At 35.4% G+C, this 17,146-nt stretch overlaps 1 long non-coding RNA gene across 2 annotated transcripts in view; it reads left to right on the top strand.

Annotated features, from left to right (window-relative positions):
* Positions 1-17,146, top strand: part of LOC144616035 (uncharacterized) — a 53,792-nt gene that overhangs the window by 22,829 nt on the left and 13,817 nt on the right. Inside the window, exon 1 of one of the 2 annotated variants that reach the window (XR_013554895.1) lies at positions 4,900-4,985. The exons of the other annotated variant lie outside the window; for it this stretch is intronic. This is a non-coding gene — a long non-coding RNA (uncharacterized LOC144616035). Of the gene's footprint in view, positions 1-4,899; positions 4,986-17,146 lie in introns of those variants that run through there. 2 annotated transcript variants of the gene reach the window in all.

Genomic DNA, 17,146 nt, shown 5'->3' with positions numbered 1-17,146 from the left:
ATGATCTCACAGCTCCTGAGTTTGAGTCCCATGTCAGGCTCTGTGCTGACAGCTCAGAGCCTGGAGCCTGCTTCAGATTCTGTGCCTCCCTCTCTCTCTGCCCCAGCCCATTCGCATTGTGTCTTTATCTCTATCAAAATAAATAAACATTTAAAAAAAATCAAAAAAAGAAAAATAAAATTTATTTACTCTCATACATACATACATAATTAATTAATTAAGTTTTTGTTTATTTGTTTTTGAGAGACAGAGAGACAGAGCCTAAGTGGGGAAGGGGAAGAGAGAGAGAGGGAGAGAGACAGACAGACAGACAGACAGAATCTGAATCAGGCTCCAGGCTCTGAGCTGTCAGCAGAGAGCCGGAAATGAGGCTCAAACCCACGAAAAGTGAGATCATGACCTGAACTGAAGTCGGACGCTCAACCGACTGAGCCATCCAAGCACCCCTCATACATATTTTAAAATTAACATGAAAAACTCTATCACATATTTAAATAAAGATATAAACATATTATAATGTATATAAAATATATAAACATATTAAAAGCTTATAATAAAATGTCAGTTTGTTTCAGCCAATGTCTTCTCAGTAAACAGAAACCATGTGGTAATTTGAAAAAGAAAGTATAATATAAGAATTATTTTGGAAATTATCCCCTTATCAGATATATGATTTGCAAATATTTTCTCCCATTGTAGGTTGCCTTTTCACTTGAAGGACTGACTGTTTCCTTTGCTATACAGAAGTGTTAAAAGTTTGATTTAGTCCTACTTGTCATTTTTTGCTTTGTTGCCAGTGCTTTTGGTGTCATAGCCATGGAGTCACTGACAGGACCAATGATATGGAGATTTCCCCTATGTTTTCTTCTAGGAGTTTTACAGTTTCAAACCTTATGTTTAAGTCTTTAATCCATTTTAGTTGATTTTTGTGTATTGTGTAAGATAAGCATTCAATATCATTGTTTTGTATGTAGATATCCAGCCCCCACCCCCCCACCCCCCCACCCCCCGGCCACACACACACACACACACACACACACACACCATTTGTTGAAGACTATCCTCTCCTCAGTGTGCAGTCTTGGCACTCTTATTGAAGACAAGTTGACTGTATATGCATGGATTTATTTCTGGGCTGTCTATACTATCCATTGGTCTATCTGTCTGTCTTTATGCCAGTTCCATGCTTGTTACTATAGCTTTGTAATATATTTTAAAATCAGAAAGTGTGATGCCTTCCACTTTCTTCTTTTTCAAGATCATTTTGGCTACTTGGGGTCTTTTGTGATTCCATATGAATTTTGGATTTTTTTTTTAATTTCTGTAAAAAAAGTGCCATTGGGATTTTGAGAAGGATTTCATTGAATCTGTAGATCACTTTGGGTTAGCATATTATTTTAGCAATATTAATTCTTCCAACCCATGAACACAGAATATTGTTCTTTTGTTTGTATTGTTTGTATCTTTAATTTCATCAATGTTTTATAGTTTTCAGCATACAAGTCTTTTACCTCCTTAGTTAAGTTTATTCTTAAGTATTTTATTCTTTTTTGATGCTATTATAAATGGGATAGTTTTTCTAATTTCCTTTTCAGATAGTTTATTATTAATGTATAGAAATGCAACCGATTTCTGTATATTTTTGTGTCCTGTAATAATAATGAGTATATCTGATGAGAAGTTATTTTCCAAAATATATAAAGGAATTCTACATCTCAATAGCAAATACAATCAAACAAACAAACAAACAAAACTGACTAATAACATGATTTAAGAAATGGGCTAAGAATTTGGATTGACATTTTTCCGAAAGACATACAAATGGCCAATAGGAATAGAAAACGATGCTGGGCATCATTAATCATCAGGGAAATGCAAATCAAAACCATAATGACATCATTTTGCATCTGTTAGGATGACTATTATATAAAAACAACAACAACAATAACAAAAGGAGCCAAGTGTTGGCAAAAATGTGCAGAAATCGGAACCCTTGTATGCTGTTGGTAGGAATAGTGCAGCTGCTATGGAAAACAATATGGAGGCTTCTCAAAAAATTAAAAATAGAGTGACCAGCTGATCCAGCAATCCTGCTTCTAGGTATTTATCTAAAAGAACTAAAGTCACAATAGTCAAGATGTGGAAACAACTAAATGTTCATTGACAGGTGAATGATAAAGTACCCACATGCCACATTTTGAAATATAATGAAATATTATTTAGCCTTTAAAAAGAAGGAAATACTTCCATTTGCAGCAATATTGATGAACCTTGAAGATATTATGTTAAGTGAAATAAGCCCCATCAGCAAAGGATAAATAGTTTATGTTTCCACTTCCATGAGGTAACTAAAATAGTCACATTCATAGAACCAAAGAGGGGAATGTTCACAGGGCACACTGCATGGAGTTCACGAAGTCGCCCTCTGTAGGAACTGGGTTCTAAAAAACAAAATCACGCCTTGGAGGAGCTCAGTGCTTAAGGGAGCTGTTAATCAATGGATATAAAATTTCAACTATGAAATATGAATAAGTTCTAGAGGTCTGCTGTATAACATCATGCTTATAGATAACAATACTGTATTGCATACTTAAAAAAATCTGTTAAGAGGATAGATTTCATATTAGGTGTTCTTATTACAATAAGAACGAAAAGAAGATTTCTCATAATGAAAGAAAAACTGAATAGTCAGATTCAAAACATTCACTGTATTTCAGTGACTAAAAAAAATTAATAAAGATAAAAAAAATACTGAGATTATCCGGTACACTGACTGATTTTCAAGTTTAAAGAAGAAAACTTTCAAGTATCCAGGGAAAAGAAACAGAAGTTCACTTAGAAAGGAAAATAGGAAGATGACTTTAGAATTCTCAGCAACTTTAGGTGGCATATGACAACGGAGAAGCCTCTACAATATATAAAAAAGAAATAAATGTAATCCAACATTCCTATGATCAGCTAACTTGTCATCCACATGTTGAAGTTGACAGCCCAAAGTTCAAGAAGTAAAGCATTTACCTACTCACTGGTAAAATGTATACTGGTGAATAATTTCCATTTAACCAGAATTCTACCCAATTAATCACAGAAAATAAAACACAAAATATAATGCAAAAGGTAGATTTTTTAAAACAAAGATGCTTAATATGAATAATAATTTAATTCTAAAAACAAAGCAAAGAATTATTAACTAAAGCAGAATTTGGAATAACAGGGAATTAGCTAATAAGAAGTTAAAAAAACCCCAAACATTATAAAATGAATGAATATCAGATATAGTGAGTATCATTTCCTATCTCTGGGGCTGAGAAAGAACACTCAAGGATGAATTACCCACCCCTGCCCCACCCATCTTGGGCTGAGAACCATACTTCTTTGGAGAGGGCAGGGCTGGGCTTACTGAATGTTGGAGAAATCACTGAGTCACTGTAGCTGGTGAGACTTGCTGGGAATCTGTCTAGGGTTCTGTGGGAGCCATTCATGAGGACATGCTATGTCTCAGGACGTACTAAAAATTAACTGGAAGAGATGCCAGGGAAGGCTGCTAACTGCTGGCCATTACACACTGCACACTGCACTGAGTTGAAGAAGTTGCCCTCTATAGGAACCAGGTACTAAACAAACAAACAAACAAACAAACAAAAAACAAAAAACCACCACACATTGCAGGACCCCAGTGCTTGAGAAATGGTGATCTGAAGGAACTCAGCATCAGAAAAATGACAGTCTACAAAAACCAGAAGCAGAGAAAGCTGCACCCTATAGGACATAGCACTGCAGAAATCATACTCTAGGAGCTGAGCGCTGATGTGTGGATGGATGCACAGAGGGAATCATGGCATCAGAAACTTGTCTACCAGCAGAGCAGCACGAAACCAAGCAGGGGCAGTGCCCATGTCAGAAGGAACAAAGTGATGTTGTCACAAGCTGGGCCTGGGATCATGATCTTACTGAAGGACTGCATGTTCTGGGCATGCAGTTGGGACAGAGAGAAAATGGATGCCCCCATAGACATCAACTATAAAGTAGGAGCAAGGAACAACCCCAAAGAGCAGTACGCTGGAACTGGGAAGAAAAGCCTCTTCCTTTTGCAATATTCCTCGTGCTCCCTCTAATGATAACACCTAATGTCATGCTTGCTGCAAAGGACAGACGCTTAAAGGGTTTAAATCCATTATCACAGGATAGATAGTGAATGTAGACTGAGAGGCAATAAACTGATAACTGGCACATAGGTATTTTGTGACTTTAGCAGTAAAATAAATCTGTAACCTCAACTTTTAAATGTATCTAGTGTTATCTAAATAGTGTGTGATTTTTCTACTATTTTCATCCATTTGTAAATCATGGAAACTCTTCAAGTCAGAAATTTGGTCATTTTTTTCTTTTTATTTCAACTAGTATTTCCATTTTACTTCTGAATGGCTTCACTGTAGTTTTTCACAATGATTTCATACTTCTCTGATACCAAATATGTTTGTGAACTGAAATTAAATGTTTAAATTCATTATCATAAGGTGGAACTTGGAAATTTCAGGAACTTTGTGTAAGCAATGTCACTCAATTCTTTTAAGTTTTTCCTGGCTAAATACCAAATATAGCATACAGATCTACAAACTGTTTTCAATACTTTCTCACCTGATGACTTGACTAGGCCTTCCAAGTTGTCAAAACAAATAACTGGAAATCACTGGTTTTGTGACCCAGTCATTAGAGTCACTCACTTTCCCAATTTTGTTGAGTACATCAAAAACTGTTTATAATAGACAACATAGTTTCCAATTTTACCTGTTACTCTTTCACTTAGAACCTTATAGTCAAATATAGATAAATCTGGGATAAAATCAAATGTATAAAATTAAAAATTAAATATTTTTTCTTATGAACAGTGAACAAAGACTTAATATAGTCCTGCCAATCTTCAAATTTTCAAAGTGCCTTAAAAAACCATAACAGATGGGCAAAGAAGACACTTGAGAATTTTTGTAAGTAGAGATAAATTAATAATTTCATTTTATAATTTTAAGCAATAATTATACATATGAAAGTTATATAATTGTGCATATGAAATAATTATGCATATGAAACGTGCACTATTAGAATTAGAATAGCATGATAATAACTGAGAGAGAGGACTTATTTATGTTGCAGTGAAGGTGTTTTTCTCAAGTACAGGTCATTACATCTCCAGTGTCTCTTTGTGAATAAAGTGTGTCACAATGGTACATAATGTTCTGAACATCCACACGTTTACCCTTTGGTCCCGATTTTCAGAAATTTTGACCTTGTAGCTATCAGAGATAAGGAATTCTTTTAGAAATCCATGAAAATCTTCTGGTCTCTTGCCCAGATTGGAGATGCCAGAAGGAAGGTTAGTTGACTTGAAGGTAGATCAAGTTTCTTCCAATGGGAAGAACATGGAAAAAAGAGATTCAACAAAAACGAACAGAGCCTCAGTAATCTGAGTAACATATCAAGTCTAGTACGTGGCTAAAGTCTCAAAAAGGTTAGGAGGTATTTGAAGAAGTAATAGTGTAACTCTAAAATTTGATGAGAAAACAACTTATTGATCTCAAATGCTCAGCAAACCCTAATCAGAATAAATATAACTAGGCACATCATAGCAAAATTATTGAAAACCAAAGATGAAGTGAAAATCTTGAAAGCAGCCAAAGAAGAAAAGAAAAATTACACACAGTTGAACAACGTTATGGATAATATCTGACTCTACTCTAGGAACAATGGAAGGAGAAGATGATGGAACAAATTTATTTAAAGTACTGAAAAATAAGCTGTCAATACAAATTCCTCCAGCCAGCAAAAATGTCTGTCAAAACGGAGGTACAAAAAAAAAAAAAGAGGCATTTTTATACAAATAAAAGCAGACAGAATGCATTTCCATCAGACTTGCATTATAAGATATGTAAGAAGTTATTTATTCTTTTATTTTTACTTATTTTTCTTTAATTTTGTTTTTTATTTTTTAAAATTTACATCCAAATTAGTTAGCATATAGTGAAACAATGATTTCAGGAGTAGATTCTTTTAGCTGAAGGGAAATAACACCAGATAGCAATTCAGATCTATGGGAATAAAAAGCACCAGAAATTATAATATGTGAGTAAATATAAAAGATTGTATCTTTCTTTTCACTTCCTTCAAAGGCAACTGGCATTTTTAAATAAAACAAAACGTATTGTATGGGGGTGTTATAGTATATGGAGAAGTAAATGATGTTAACAATATCCCAAAGGATAGGAGATGGCAGGTATATGGAATCGTACTGAATAGGGGGCTTATATTTGTAAAATAGGAATTGTAAAGTGATACAATAATAACACTTAGAGACTGTGATTAGTAAAGCATGCATATGATTGCACATATAGGAAATTACATTATCTATACATATGGCTAAAGTCATTATGGGAAATAAAATCAGACACTAAATGTACTTGATTAACCCAAAGTAGTTAGGAAAAAGCAACCCTAACTACTTTGGGTTAATCAGATACATTTATTTGTTTGAGGGAAAACAACTTGGGAAAAAAAATTGCAAGATGGTAGGTAGATTTAAATGTAACTGTATCAATAATTATATTTATTTTGTCTAAACATCCCAATTAAAAGGCAATGATTGTCAGAGTGGATAAACAACAAGACCCAAATAAATACTAATGGCGTGGAAGGTGCATTACATAAGGTGATCCAGGTAGGGTGAAAGTGAAAGGATGAAGACATACCATGTAAACAGTAATGTAAGACAGAGCTAATATGGTATGTTTGTTTCAGACAAGGCAGTCTTCAACATAAGGATCAATTCATCAAGAAGTCATAATAATCGCAAATCTGTATGCATTTAATACCAGAACTTCAAAATACATGAAACAAAAATTGACACTTAATGGGAGAAATAGATAATTCACAATCATAACTTCCTTAGATTTTCTTTAAGTTTATTTATTTTGAGAGAGAGGGAGAGTCAGCATGAGTCAGGGAGGGGCAGAGACATAGAGGAAGAGAGAATTCCAATCAGGCCCTGTGCAGTCAGTGCAGAACCCGAGGCAGGGCTGGAACCCATGAACCGTGAGATCATGACCTGAGCCAAACCAAGAGTTGGATGCTCAAACAACTGAGCCAAACAGGTGACCCGCTTCCTTAGATTTTTAACACTCTTCTGTCAGTACATGATAAAACAGGTAAACGAATAAACAAACAAAAATACAAATACAAATATCAAATCATCATGTTGTATACCTGAAATTACAATAATGTTGTATGTCAATTATATATCAGTTTTTAAAAAAGTAATGATATAAAAGTTCTGAAGAACACTATCACCAAATTGGTATTTATGAAACAATACTTTCAGTAACTGCAGATTACAATTCTTTTCAAGTACACACTAAACATTCACCAAGATATAATTAATATATGTTAAACCATAAATCTCAGTAAAATTGAAACACTGAATTCTTTTTTCTGAGAGAGAGAGAGAGAGAGAGGGAGAGAGCAAGAGCATGTGTGTGAGCAGGGGAGGGGCAGAGAGACAACGAGAGACAGAATCCCAAGCAAGCCCTGCACTGTCAGCATGGAACGTGATGCAGGGCTCAATCTCCCTCTCTCGGCCCCTCATCTGCTCATGCTCTGTCTCTCTCTCTCTCAAAAATAAACATTAATTTAAAAAAAGATATTACAGGGTTAATTCTAACAGCTCAATGCCAATAAATTTGAAAGCTTAAATGAAATGGGCAAATTCCTTAAAAAATACAATTTACCAAAAAGTGCCTTAGGAAGAAATATAAAATCTGAAGACCTCTGTAGTGATTAAAGAAACTTAATTTGCAATGAAAAGCCTTAAAACAAAAAAGTCAGATATAGATGGCTTCACTGGTAAATGCTAGAAAACATTGAAGGAAGAAATAATCCCAGTTTTGTGTAATATCTTTCAGAAAACAGGAGGAAGGAACCATCCCTTTTATGAGGCCGGTGCAATTCTGATACTAAAACCTAACAAAAACTTTACAAAAAAGAGTTACGTATAAATATTCCTCATGATCACAGGCATAAAATCCTCAATAGTGCATTAGCAAATCAAATCTAGAATTATGTAAAAAAGAAAATATATTATGATTGAGTGGGGTTTATCCTAGGAATGCAAGATTGTTTCAACATTTGAAAAGGATGCAATTAACCACGGCTAGCAGAATAAAGGAGAAAAAAAAATCATTTCATCTTATTGATAGAGGCAGAAAAAGAATTTGATACAATTCAACATCAATGCATGATAAACTAAGAATAAAAGACAACTAGGAATTGAAGGAATCTTCAATTTTATACAGGAAATCTACGAAAAATCTTAGAACAAAAATCATGTTTAATGGTGAAAGATGGATCATTTTTCTCTTAACACCGGAGAAAAAGGCAAGGATGTTTGCTCTCACCACTTGCTTTCAACATTATAGTGGAGATGCTAGCTGCTCTAATAAAGCAAGAAAGAGTGCGGGGAAAGCATAGATATTGGAAAGGAAGAAGTAAAATTGACTTTATTTGCAGTCCTAAGGAATCAAAAGACAAAAAAAAAAAAAAAAACACAAAACAAAACATAAAAACCACAAAACAAACAATAACCTTCTGGAATCCTCTCCTCCAAGATTCAGCATCAAAAAAACATAAAATCCTTAGAGAAACAAATTGGCCAAGAAACTTGCTGACCTCTACACTGAAAACTACAAAATGTTGCTGAGAGAACTTAGAGAAAACCTAAATAAATGGACAGCTATTATATATATATATAAAATATATAATATATATATTATATACATAACCCATAATGTAACCCATATATATATAACCCATAATATATATATATATGGGTTAGGAGACTTGGTATTTTTAAGATGTCACTTTCCTTCAAATAGATCTATAGATCTACCATAATCGCAGTCAAAATTGCAGCATATTAATTTTTGTAAAATCTTTTTAACAAATGCTGCTGGTTATCCATATAGAAAAAAGCAAATTTCAGTCTAACTCATATCACATACAGATATTATTTGAAATTGGTCATAGGTCTAAACAAAAAGGTCAAGAAAGATAAAACTGGGAAAAATATAGGAGGAAATCTCACAATATTAGGTTAGGCAAAGATTTTTCTAGACTGTACTTTAAAAGCACTAGCCATAAAATAATAACAATTGATAAATTGGACTTCACCAAAATTTAAAACTTTAGCCCTTCAAAAGATATCATAAAAAAAAAGGTAAGCCACAAACCGGGAGTAATTATTTATAGTATGTAATTTTGAACAAGGACTTGTACCAAAAAATAAAAATAATTACTACAATCAGTAATTCGTTAAAAAATTTTTATAAGGACACAAGACTAGGGGCACCTGGGTGGCTTTGTCGGTTAAGCATCTGAGTCTTGATTTCAGCTCAGGTCATGATCTCACATTTTGGGGGATCCAGCCCCACCGTGGTGCTCAGGCTCTGTGTACTGACAGTGTAGAGCCCACTTGGGATTCTCTCTCTGCCTCTTCCCCAGTCATGTGCGTACGTGTGGTCTCTCTCTTGCTCTTAAAAATAAATAAACTTAACAACAACAAAAAAAGACTAGCATAGACACTTCATAGATTAGAGATAGAAGATGATTTAAAAACCATGGCACAAGAGTTCCTTTCTGTTATTGTGTGTAAGCACAGTACCTGCAGAGGTTAATGGCTGCTTCTTCTGTTTTCCCAATCAGGCACAGATTCCTCTAATGCAGAACCCTGCAGGGAATTCTGGGAAAACACATTCCAGATGAACCAAGCTGACACAGCACAAACCATCTCAGTAGACATGAATCACTATAATTCTATTTTTAGAAGAGAGAAAACCCAACCTTTACAATTTCACGTCCAAAGCTTGAGAAAATTGGGGGGGGGGGGAAGCTAAATTCACCAATTTTCTAAAGGGTAATTTTTCCACTTGATATTGTTAGCTGTCAAATTAACTTCTCTTACTTTATTTGCACACATGAAATTTATTCATAAAGAACTGTGCATGGTACACTGAGCAGCAGGGTATTTCTAAAATCTCTTTGCATTCACTACTCAGTTTTTTCCCCCTTATTTTACTTCCTTAGTGTTTACCATCTAACTATTATTATGTATGTCTTGTAAATATATAATTACACACCGGGTTTGCATCTAGCTGAACAACCCTCTTTCAGTAGGAAGGGGGATATTTATAAGCACAGCTGCTGTTATTTTGTGTTACTCTCAGGCCTCCCAGCTAGGGATGAGGGGGAAAAAAAAGACACACCTCTCTTCATTATTCTTCTGAAGCTGAACAGTGAATTTTGACCAAGAAACACCATTTTCTACCAGGTTTAAATGCTGGATATGACTCCTCTTAGGCAACTAATGAGCAACTCTGACACATTGCTGAGTACATTGCTGACAGCATAGTATTTATACTTAACCTGGTGCCCTGAAACTTTGTTCTTTCTAAACTGCTTCCCTTTTACAACATTCTCATTTTGTTATTAACGTTAATAATTTCTTGGTCTATGAAAAATTTTAAAACACAGAAATTGTTTTCTTCATTTCCTTATTCATGTAGTCACCCAATTACATGAATATTCCATTAAACCTTTGATAGGGAAAGAAAGTAAGTGAGGAGGAGAGGAGAAGGGAAAGATGAAAATAACATGGCCACAGCCCTCTTCTCCATCCTTTCCCTGGCTGCTGGCCTCCTCCATGCTGTTGGGGTCAGTGTGGTTTTGCTCTTTATGTGACTCACCAGGAGGGGTTCTCAGTACCATCCAATCAGACCGAAACACCTTGCATACATCTTAAGACATCACTTTCCTCCTGTTTCTGCCTTCCTCTGCAATACCCCCACTCACAAATCTATTTCCCATTAGTCCCTTCCCCTTCGCCCAACTAAATTTATTTCCTAGTGCTCCCATGCAAATTCAATCTCTCCTTGCCTCAGTCATGCACTTTTCTCTCTTCCTTAGTGCATTAGGTGTAAACCCACCTCCCAGACTTTGCTTCTGCTCTTCCACCACCAGGAATGATTTACTTTGTTCTCTTCATATCCCACCCATGTCAAAATCCATTCGGATAATTCCTTATCCCATACATGAATTTCCAATTAGTAAACATCGGGTACTAATATAATTATATCAATCTGTTTTTCTCACTTTGTTTCATGGTGTATGTTTTCTTAACTAATTTGTTAATTAAACCTTATCTGCTTTTTATGCTGTATAATTGCTGGCAGGCTATTTAATTCACAGACAACTGCAGTGTAGTGATTAGGAGCCCAGATTCTGAAACCTCATACTGGATTTATATCTCAGCTACTTACTGTCTGATCTTGGGGCAAGTTACTTAATTTCTCTGTGCCTCAGTGCCTTCATCTGGAAAGAGCAGATAATATTACCTCTATCAGGATTGATACGAAGATTAAGGGAGTAAAAAATACTGGCAAAGTGTTTAGAAAGGTGACTACAACATAGTTAGGTGCCAAGTAAATATTAGCTGTTATTAATAGTACTAAATAAATACTTGTTAATTGAAAACAGGCAAGCAAATAAAATATTTATAGGCAGAAGAATATATTGCCGTGAGAGATGATATGAAGAAGGTGTATAGTTTATAGTATATTTTGTATATAGTAAAAATGTGTAGTCTTCAAAGTTTCTCCCTTTGTCATATTTACCTAGGTAGGTCCCCAAACCTGGTCAAACCATATTCGCCACCAACCATGACAACATCTGGCCAATCATGCTGACTGATCTTAGTTTACACTCTGAGCAGTAATATTTAGTGAACCACTAATGCTATCTGAGCAATCCGTGTTTTTTAGTCCATCTACTCTTATTGTCCTTGGCCAACCATTTCATACCCCCTCTTTGTGTCTTAATCCTTTATCTGTGTCTCCCCTATCCTTAAGCTTAAGCTAAAAATCTAGCTTCCTGTCATAGTAAACAGAAGAGACCTTCCACAGATTCTCACCAATGCATGTCCTTACCTTCCTGCTCTTGATTTGAAAAGTCTCTGCCCTCCCTATTTTTAACTATGATAAGCAATTAGTGTTCCTATCTAAGGTCAACCCCCTAAATTGTGAACTAGATTTTGTCCCTCTTGACTACTTAAGAACCTCTTTCTAGCATTTGTCCTCTCTGTTGAATAATTAATATTTCCCTCCCTACTGGATCATTCTCTTCTTCATACAAACTTGGGAGTTATTTCTCTCATCCTACGTAATCTTCTCTTGACCATCACTTCCATTTGCAGCTGTCAGGCCATTCCTCTGCTCCTTAACAGCAAAATTCCAGGAGTCTTGTCTCTGCTCTCTATCCTGATTTCCTCTTCTCTCTTGAACCTACTGTGATTAACCCTCTCCTCCCATAACTCCACCCAAACTGCTCTCACCAAGGCCATTCATGATCTCTACCCTGATAAGTTGACCAAGATAGGCTTTAATGTTCCCCTTAGCCTACTAAACTTTCAACAGGTACCTTCCTGAATATAGGCCTCTCCCTGGCTTCCTTTTTCTTAGAGCATTTACTTCAAAAAATCTTACAACTGTAAACTTCCCCTTTGAGATGTAAATCTTTTCCCAGCTTCTTGCCAGTTTTATAAACCAAGATTGTATTTCTCAAGGACTGGGAACCATCATTTTGAAATGTAATCATCAAGGAAGATAGGGCCCCATCTCCCAATCACCATGGGAGGGTAGGAGCCTAATTTTGATAAGCATCCATTGGCAAATACAGATGGCCTAATCACAGTGATCAACCTCCACCTATATCCTCTAGTATTTTCCCAATAGCTCACCCTGTTCTTAAAAACTCTCCATTTTTTTTGTTTCAACAGAGTTGTGTTCAATCCCTCTCCCCTACTGCAATAGTCTTGAATAATGTCTTCCTTGCCTGTTTAGCTCTGTCCTGTGCAATGGTCAACTCATTGCTTATCTTATTCAACTTGTCAGTAATATTTGGTATAATCCATAACACTCTCTTGAAAAATATTTCTAATTCTTTTTCTACCATATAGGCTGCTATTTCTTAGTCTCACTTGCTTGTTTCTTCTCCTAAAATTGATCTTTAAAGAGAAGGCTGACCAATGACCCAATTCTTAGACTATTTCTATAGTTATACTATAATCTGTAAGTAATTTCATCTAGTTCCATGGCTTTAAGTACCATGTATATCCATTAGGGTTTGATCAGGGAAGCAGAACGCTCATAAGTGATATGGAATAAGGGATTTCTACCTTCAAAATAGAGGTAACCTTTGGCAAACAAATTACCTCTCTCCAAAGCTCAGTAACTTGAGGGATTTGGATACATGGTATCTTTCATCATTCAAGCTTGCAATCAATGCCTATGATTTGAATGCAGGAACTATGTAAAATAGCATATATATTATATAGTATTATATATTATATTTTTTCAAAATTTGATATTTCTCATCACTTCCATTAAAACCACAATCATTTCTCTCCTAGATTACTGCTCCTCAATTTGTTTTCCTTCTTCACACTTACTTGCTTCTCTATTAGTCTATTTTTCACCTAACATTTAAAATGTCTCTTAAAAAAAGTTAAATCATGTTACCTTTCTGATAGTAACCCAGGGTAAAATCCAAAGTCCAAAATCCAAAATCTAATTCCTTAAAATAAATCTGTCATGTGAATGTTGGGGCTGGTAAATCTGAAATCTGCAAGGCAGGCCAGCATGCTGGAAATTCTGGCTGGAGTTGATGTTGCAGAGTCTTGAGTTCCAAGGTGGTCTGAAAGGAGAATTCCTTCCTCCTTAGGGGATGCCAGTCTTTTCTTTTAAGGCCTCTAACTGAGTGAGGCCTGGCTACATTATGAGGATAATATGTTTTACTCAAAGAAAAAAGAAAAAAATATATATATAGCTCCATTTCTTTGGAGAAACCTAATAGCCAGTCATCTTTTCAACAAAGTTTTCACATACAACTCTTTTCAAAATAGCAACAGCCCCATATATTTGCCCCATGCAATCCCTATTTCGTGTACCCTGTTTTATTTTTCTCCAGAGCCAATATATATTATATTCATATGGTTATTTATACTTTTTCTTAGCTTATGCTATAACATCTAAGTTTCATGAAGATAGAGACTTCATTCTGTCCTCTTCCAGATCTCTAGAAGAGTGTTGGGCTTATAGTAGGCACTCAGTGAGTATTTATTGAATGAATCAATCAATGAATAAATTTTAAATAAACTGAGTTTCTGAGTTAGTTGAAAAATCCATGGCAATGACTGAGTCCTTGCAATGGCATGGAAAAAAAGATTAACTCAACACTAGGGAAGATAGTGGAGAGGAAGAGGAAATTATTATAGCATATAACTATCAAATTTATTGTAAATTGGAGAAAAAATAAAATAAAAGATAATGATAAAAAATAAGAAATTAATGGGCACCTGGGTGGCTCAGTCAATTAAGTGTCTGACTTCGGCTCAGGTCATGATCTTGCAGTTCCTGAGTTCGAGCCATGCGTTGGGCTCTGTGCTGACAGCTCAGAGCCTGGAGCCTGCTTTGGTTTCTGTGTCTCCCTCTCTCTCTGCCCCTCTCCAGCTCATGCTCTATCTCTCTCTCTCTCTTCAAAATAAATAAACATTAAAAAATTAAAAAAAGAAATTAATAACTTCTTGATTTGCTTTGATCAATTTTAAAATCAATATTGATAGTTATTGTCTATCTTGCCTCTGACTAGAAAAGCAAAGCAATTGAAGGAAAAATTAGCATACAGAAATGAAAACAAAGGAAAAGACAAAAATTTGGGAAAAGCAGAAAGAAGATAAATGGCCTTAATGAATTCTAGGGCTTAGCTAAGATTAGGAACCACAAATGCTAATGCCACCTATTTACACAGATTCTAACACTGCTTATCTGTTTGCAGAGAAGAGAAATTAGCTTATGCTAGAAAATATGAAAATGAATAAAGCACTAAATATTTATAGCCTACAGAATAAAATGGAGAAGAAAAGCTTATTTGTGGAATTTAAATATTTTATGCATTGCATTTAAAAAAGATATTCTGTACCACAGTCCTGACAAAAACAGATAAAATAAAATAAAAAGCATGCTCACTCCCTCCATGTGAGATATGCTTCCCAGACAATGCATCTCACAAAACTGAAGTGGCTTTAAAGTTCTACTCATTCATTTACTTCTTTATTCATTTATTCACCAAATATGCATTGATTGTATGTGCCAGACATGGCAATAAGCACTATGTTTAAGTACTTATCAGATATGATCCTTGACTTGTGAGCTTAGAGGCTACCATGGTAACAGATGCTAAGAACTAATCAGATACATATATAACTGCAAATTTTGACAAGAAATAAAAAGGGAAAATATAAGATATTATGAGCTACTATAATCAGGAGACTTAATTTTGATGAAATGTTAAAGAAGACCATTCTGGAGCATATTTACAATGAGACGAAGGATCAGTAAGGCTTAACCAAGCATTGAATGAGAGGATTTAAGTTTGGGATAGAAAGAACAAAATATCTAAAGCAGGAAGAAAAGGCTTGGTGCATATGTACAACTGAAATCAGTCCAGAATGTTTGGGAGAGAATGTTGCTTAGGAGAAAGGCAGGGCCAAGCCCTGTGTGCCATTGGAGACCTTGTTAAGGGCTTGGAAATTTGTATTTGGTATTAAAATATCAACAATGGTATGTGGAATTGAAAAAATACTATCAGAAAGTTGTGCACAGGGGATAAGGCAATGTTTGGAGGTATTTTATTGCTAGAATCTAGGGAGAGAGTCTTTGTAACAGGTATCACCACTAAATAATTGTAGCTTTCCTAATGTCAGGAAGCCTGCTAATGTCAGAAGCAGACTCTGGTATTAGCATTTAAGTGGAAGTAGTTTGAGAAATGACTCCAGAAGAATGGTAGGGATGGGAAGCAATTAGGCTGAATAATGGCCCTCAAGATATCCATGTCCTAATGCCTGGAACCTTTACCTTATATGGTAAAAAGGTTTACATATGTCATTAAATTAAAGATCTTGAGGTGGACAGATTATCTTGGATTATCTGAGTGGGCTCAAAATGTTATTGTAAGTGTCCTTATAAGGGTGACGGAAACGGAGATTTGTGTACAGAAGAGAAGAAGGTCATGTGACTGTAGAAGCACAAATTAGAGTGATGCACTTTGAAGATGGAGGAAGTGAAACTGAAAATGGCAAGAAATAGATTGTTTTTAGAGACTCCAGAGAATGTGTGACCCTGCCAACCCTAACTTTGACCCAGTAAAATCATTGTGGGCATCTCATCTCCAGAACTGTAGTATAATACATTTGTACTGTTTTATGTTTGTTGTAATATATTACAACAGTAATAGCAAGCTAATACAGAAGTAGATATAGGAGAATATATTAATAAGGAGGTGGACCACTCCCTATTAATTCTGTGGACCACTAGGACTCAATGCTATTGGAAATCTCTGGGAAACAGTGAAAAATACCCGTTAGAATTGCCCCAGACCTGTCTCAAAAAATTGGAATAATTATCAACCAACATCTCTTCATGATTATTGAGCATGGATTACAAAGGTATTAACTGCTTAACATTTCCAGCTTTCTCCTACTGTGCTAACTGAAAATGTGTCTGAAGCCAGGGGAAGCCTTCAGATGGAAAATGGCATACGCATGCAGTAAGAAACCATTAACATGCATAGAAATGTTGAGGAATGAAGGCACTGACAATGTCTGTAATACTCTACCCCTTAGAATTTGATCTACCTGTTTCTATGTTAACTTTCTGTTCTTTCATTGATTTTTCAAGAAAGTCTTGTATATGTGTGTGTGTGTGTGTGTGTGTGGTGTGTGTGTCAAAACAGAGAATACAGTGAGTAAGCCACAGTCCCTGGTCCCAGTTGGTTCCAAGGCCATATTTGACATTTATTATATCCCTTCTATATTACTCTTTCCAGATCTCCCTCCTCTCAGGCAGCACTTCTTTAGGTCTGTCCATCCCCCACCCCAACTGGAGTAATGAAAATATTTACCCTTAAAGGATTTAAGCCTTATTTACAGTGTCCTTGTCAGGCTGTGCTTGCTGTAATTGCCTATTCTTGGTTATAAAAAATGGAAGTGCTAAGA

The sequence above is a fragment of the Panthera onca genome, chromosome B1, assembly GCF_046562875.1.
Source record: "Panthera onca isolate mPanOnc1 chromosome B1, mPanOnc1 haplotype 2, whole genome shotgun sequence".
Lineage (NCBI taxonomy): Eukaryota > Metazoa > Chordata > Mammalia > Carnivora > Felidae > Panthera > Panthera onca.
The sequence above is the reverse complement of the archived record's forward strand: the minus strand, read 5'-3'. Positions and strand labels throughout refer to the sequence as shown.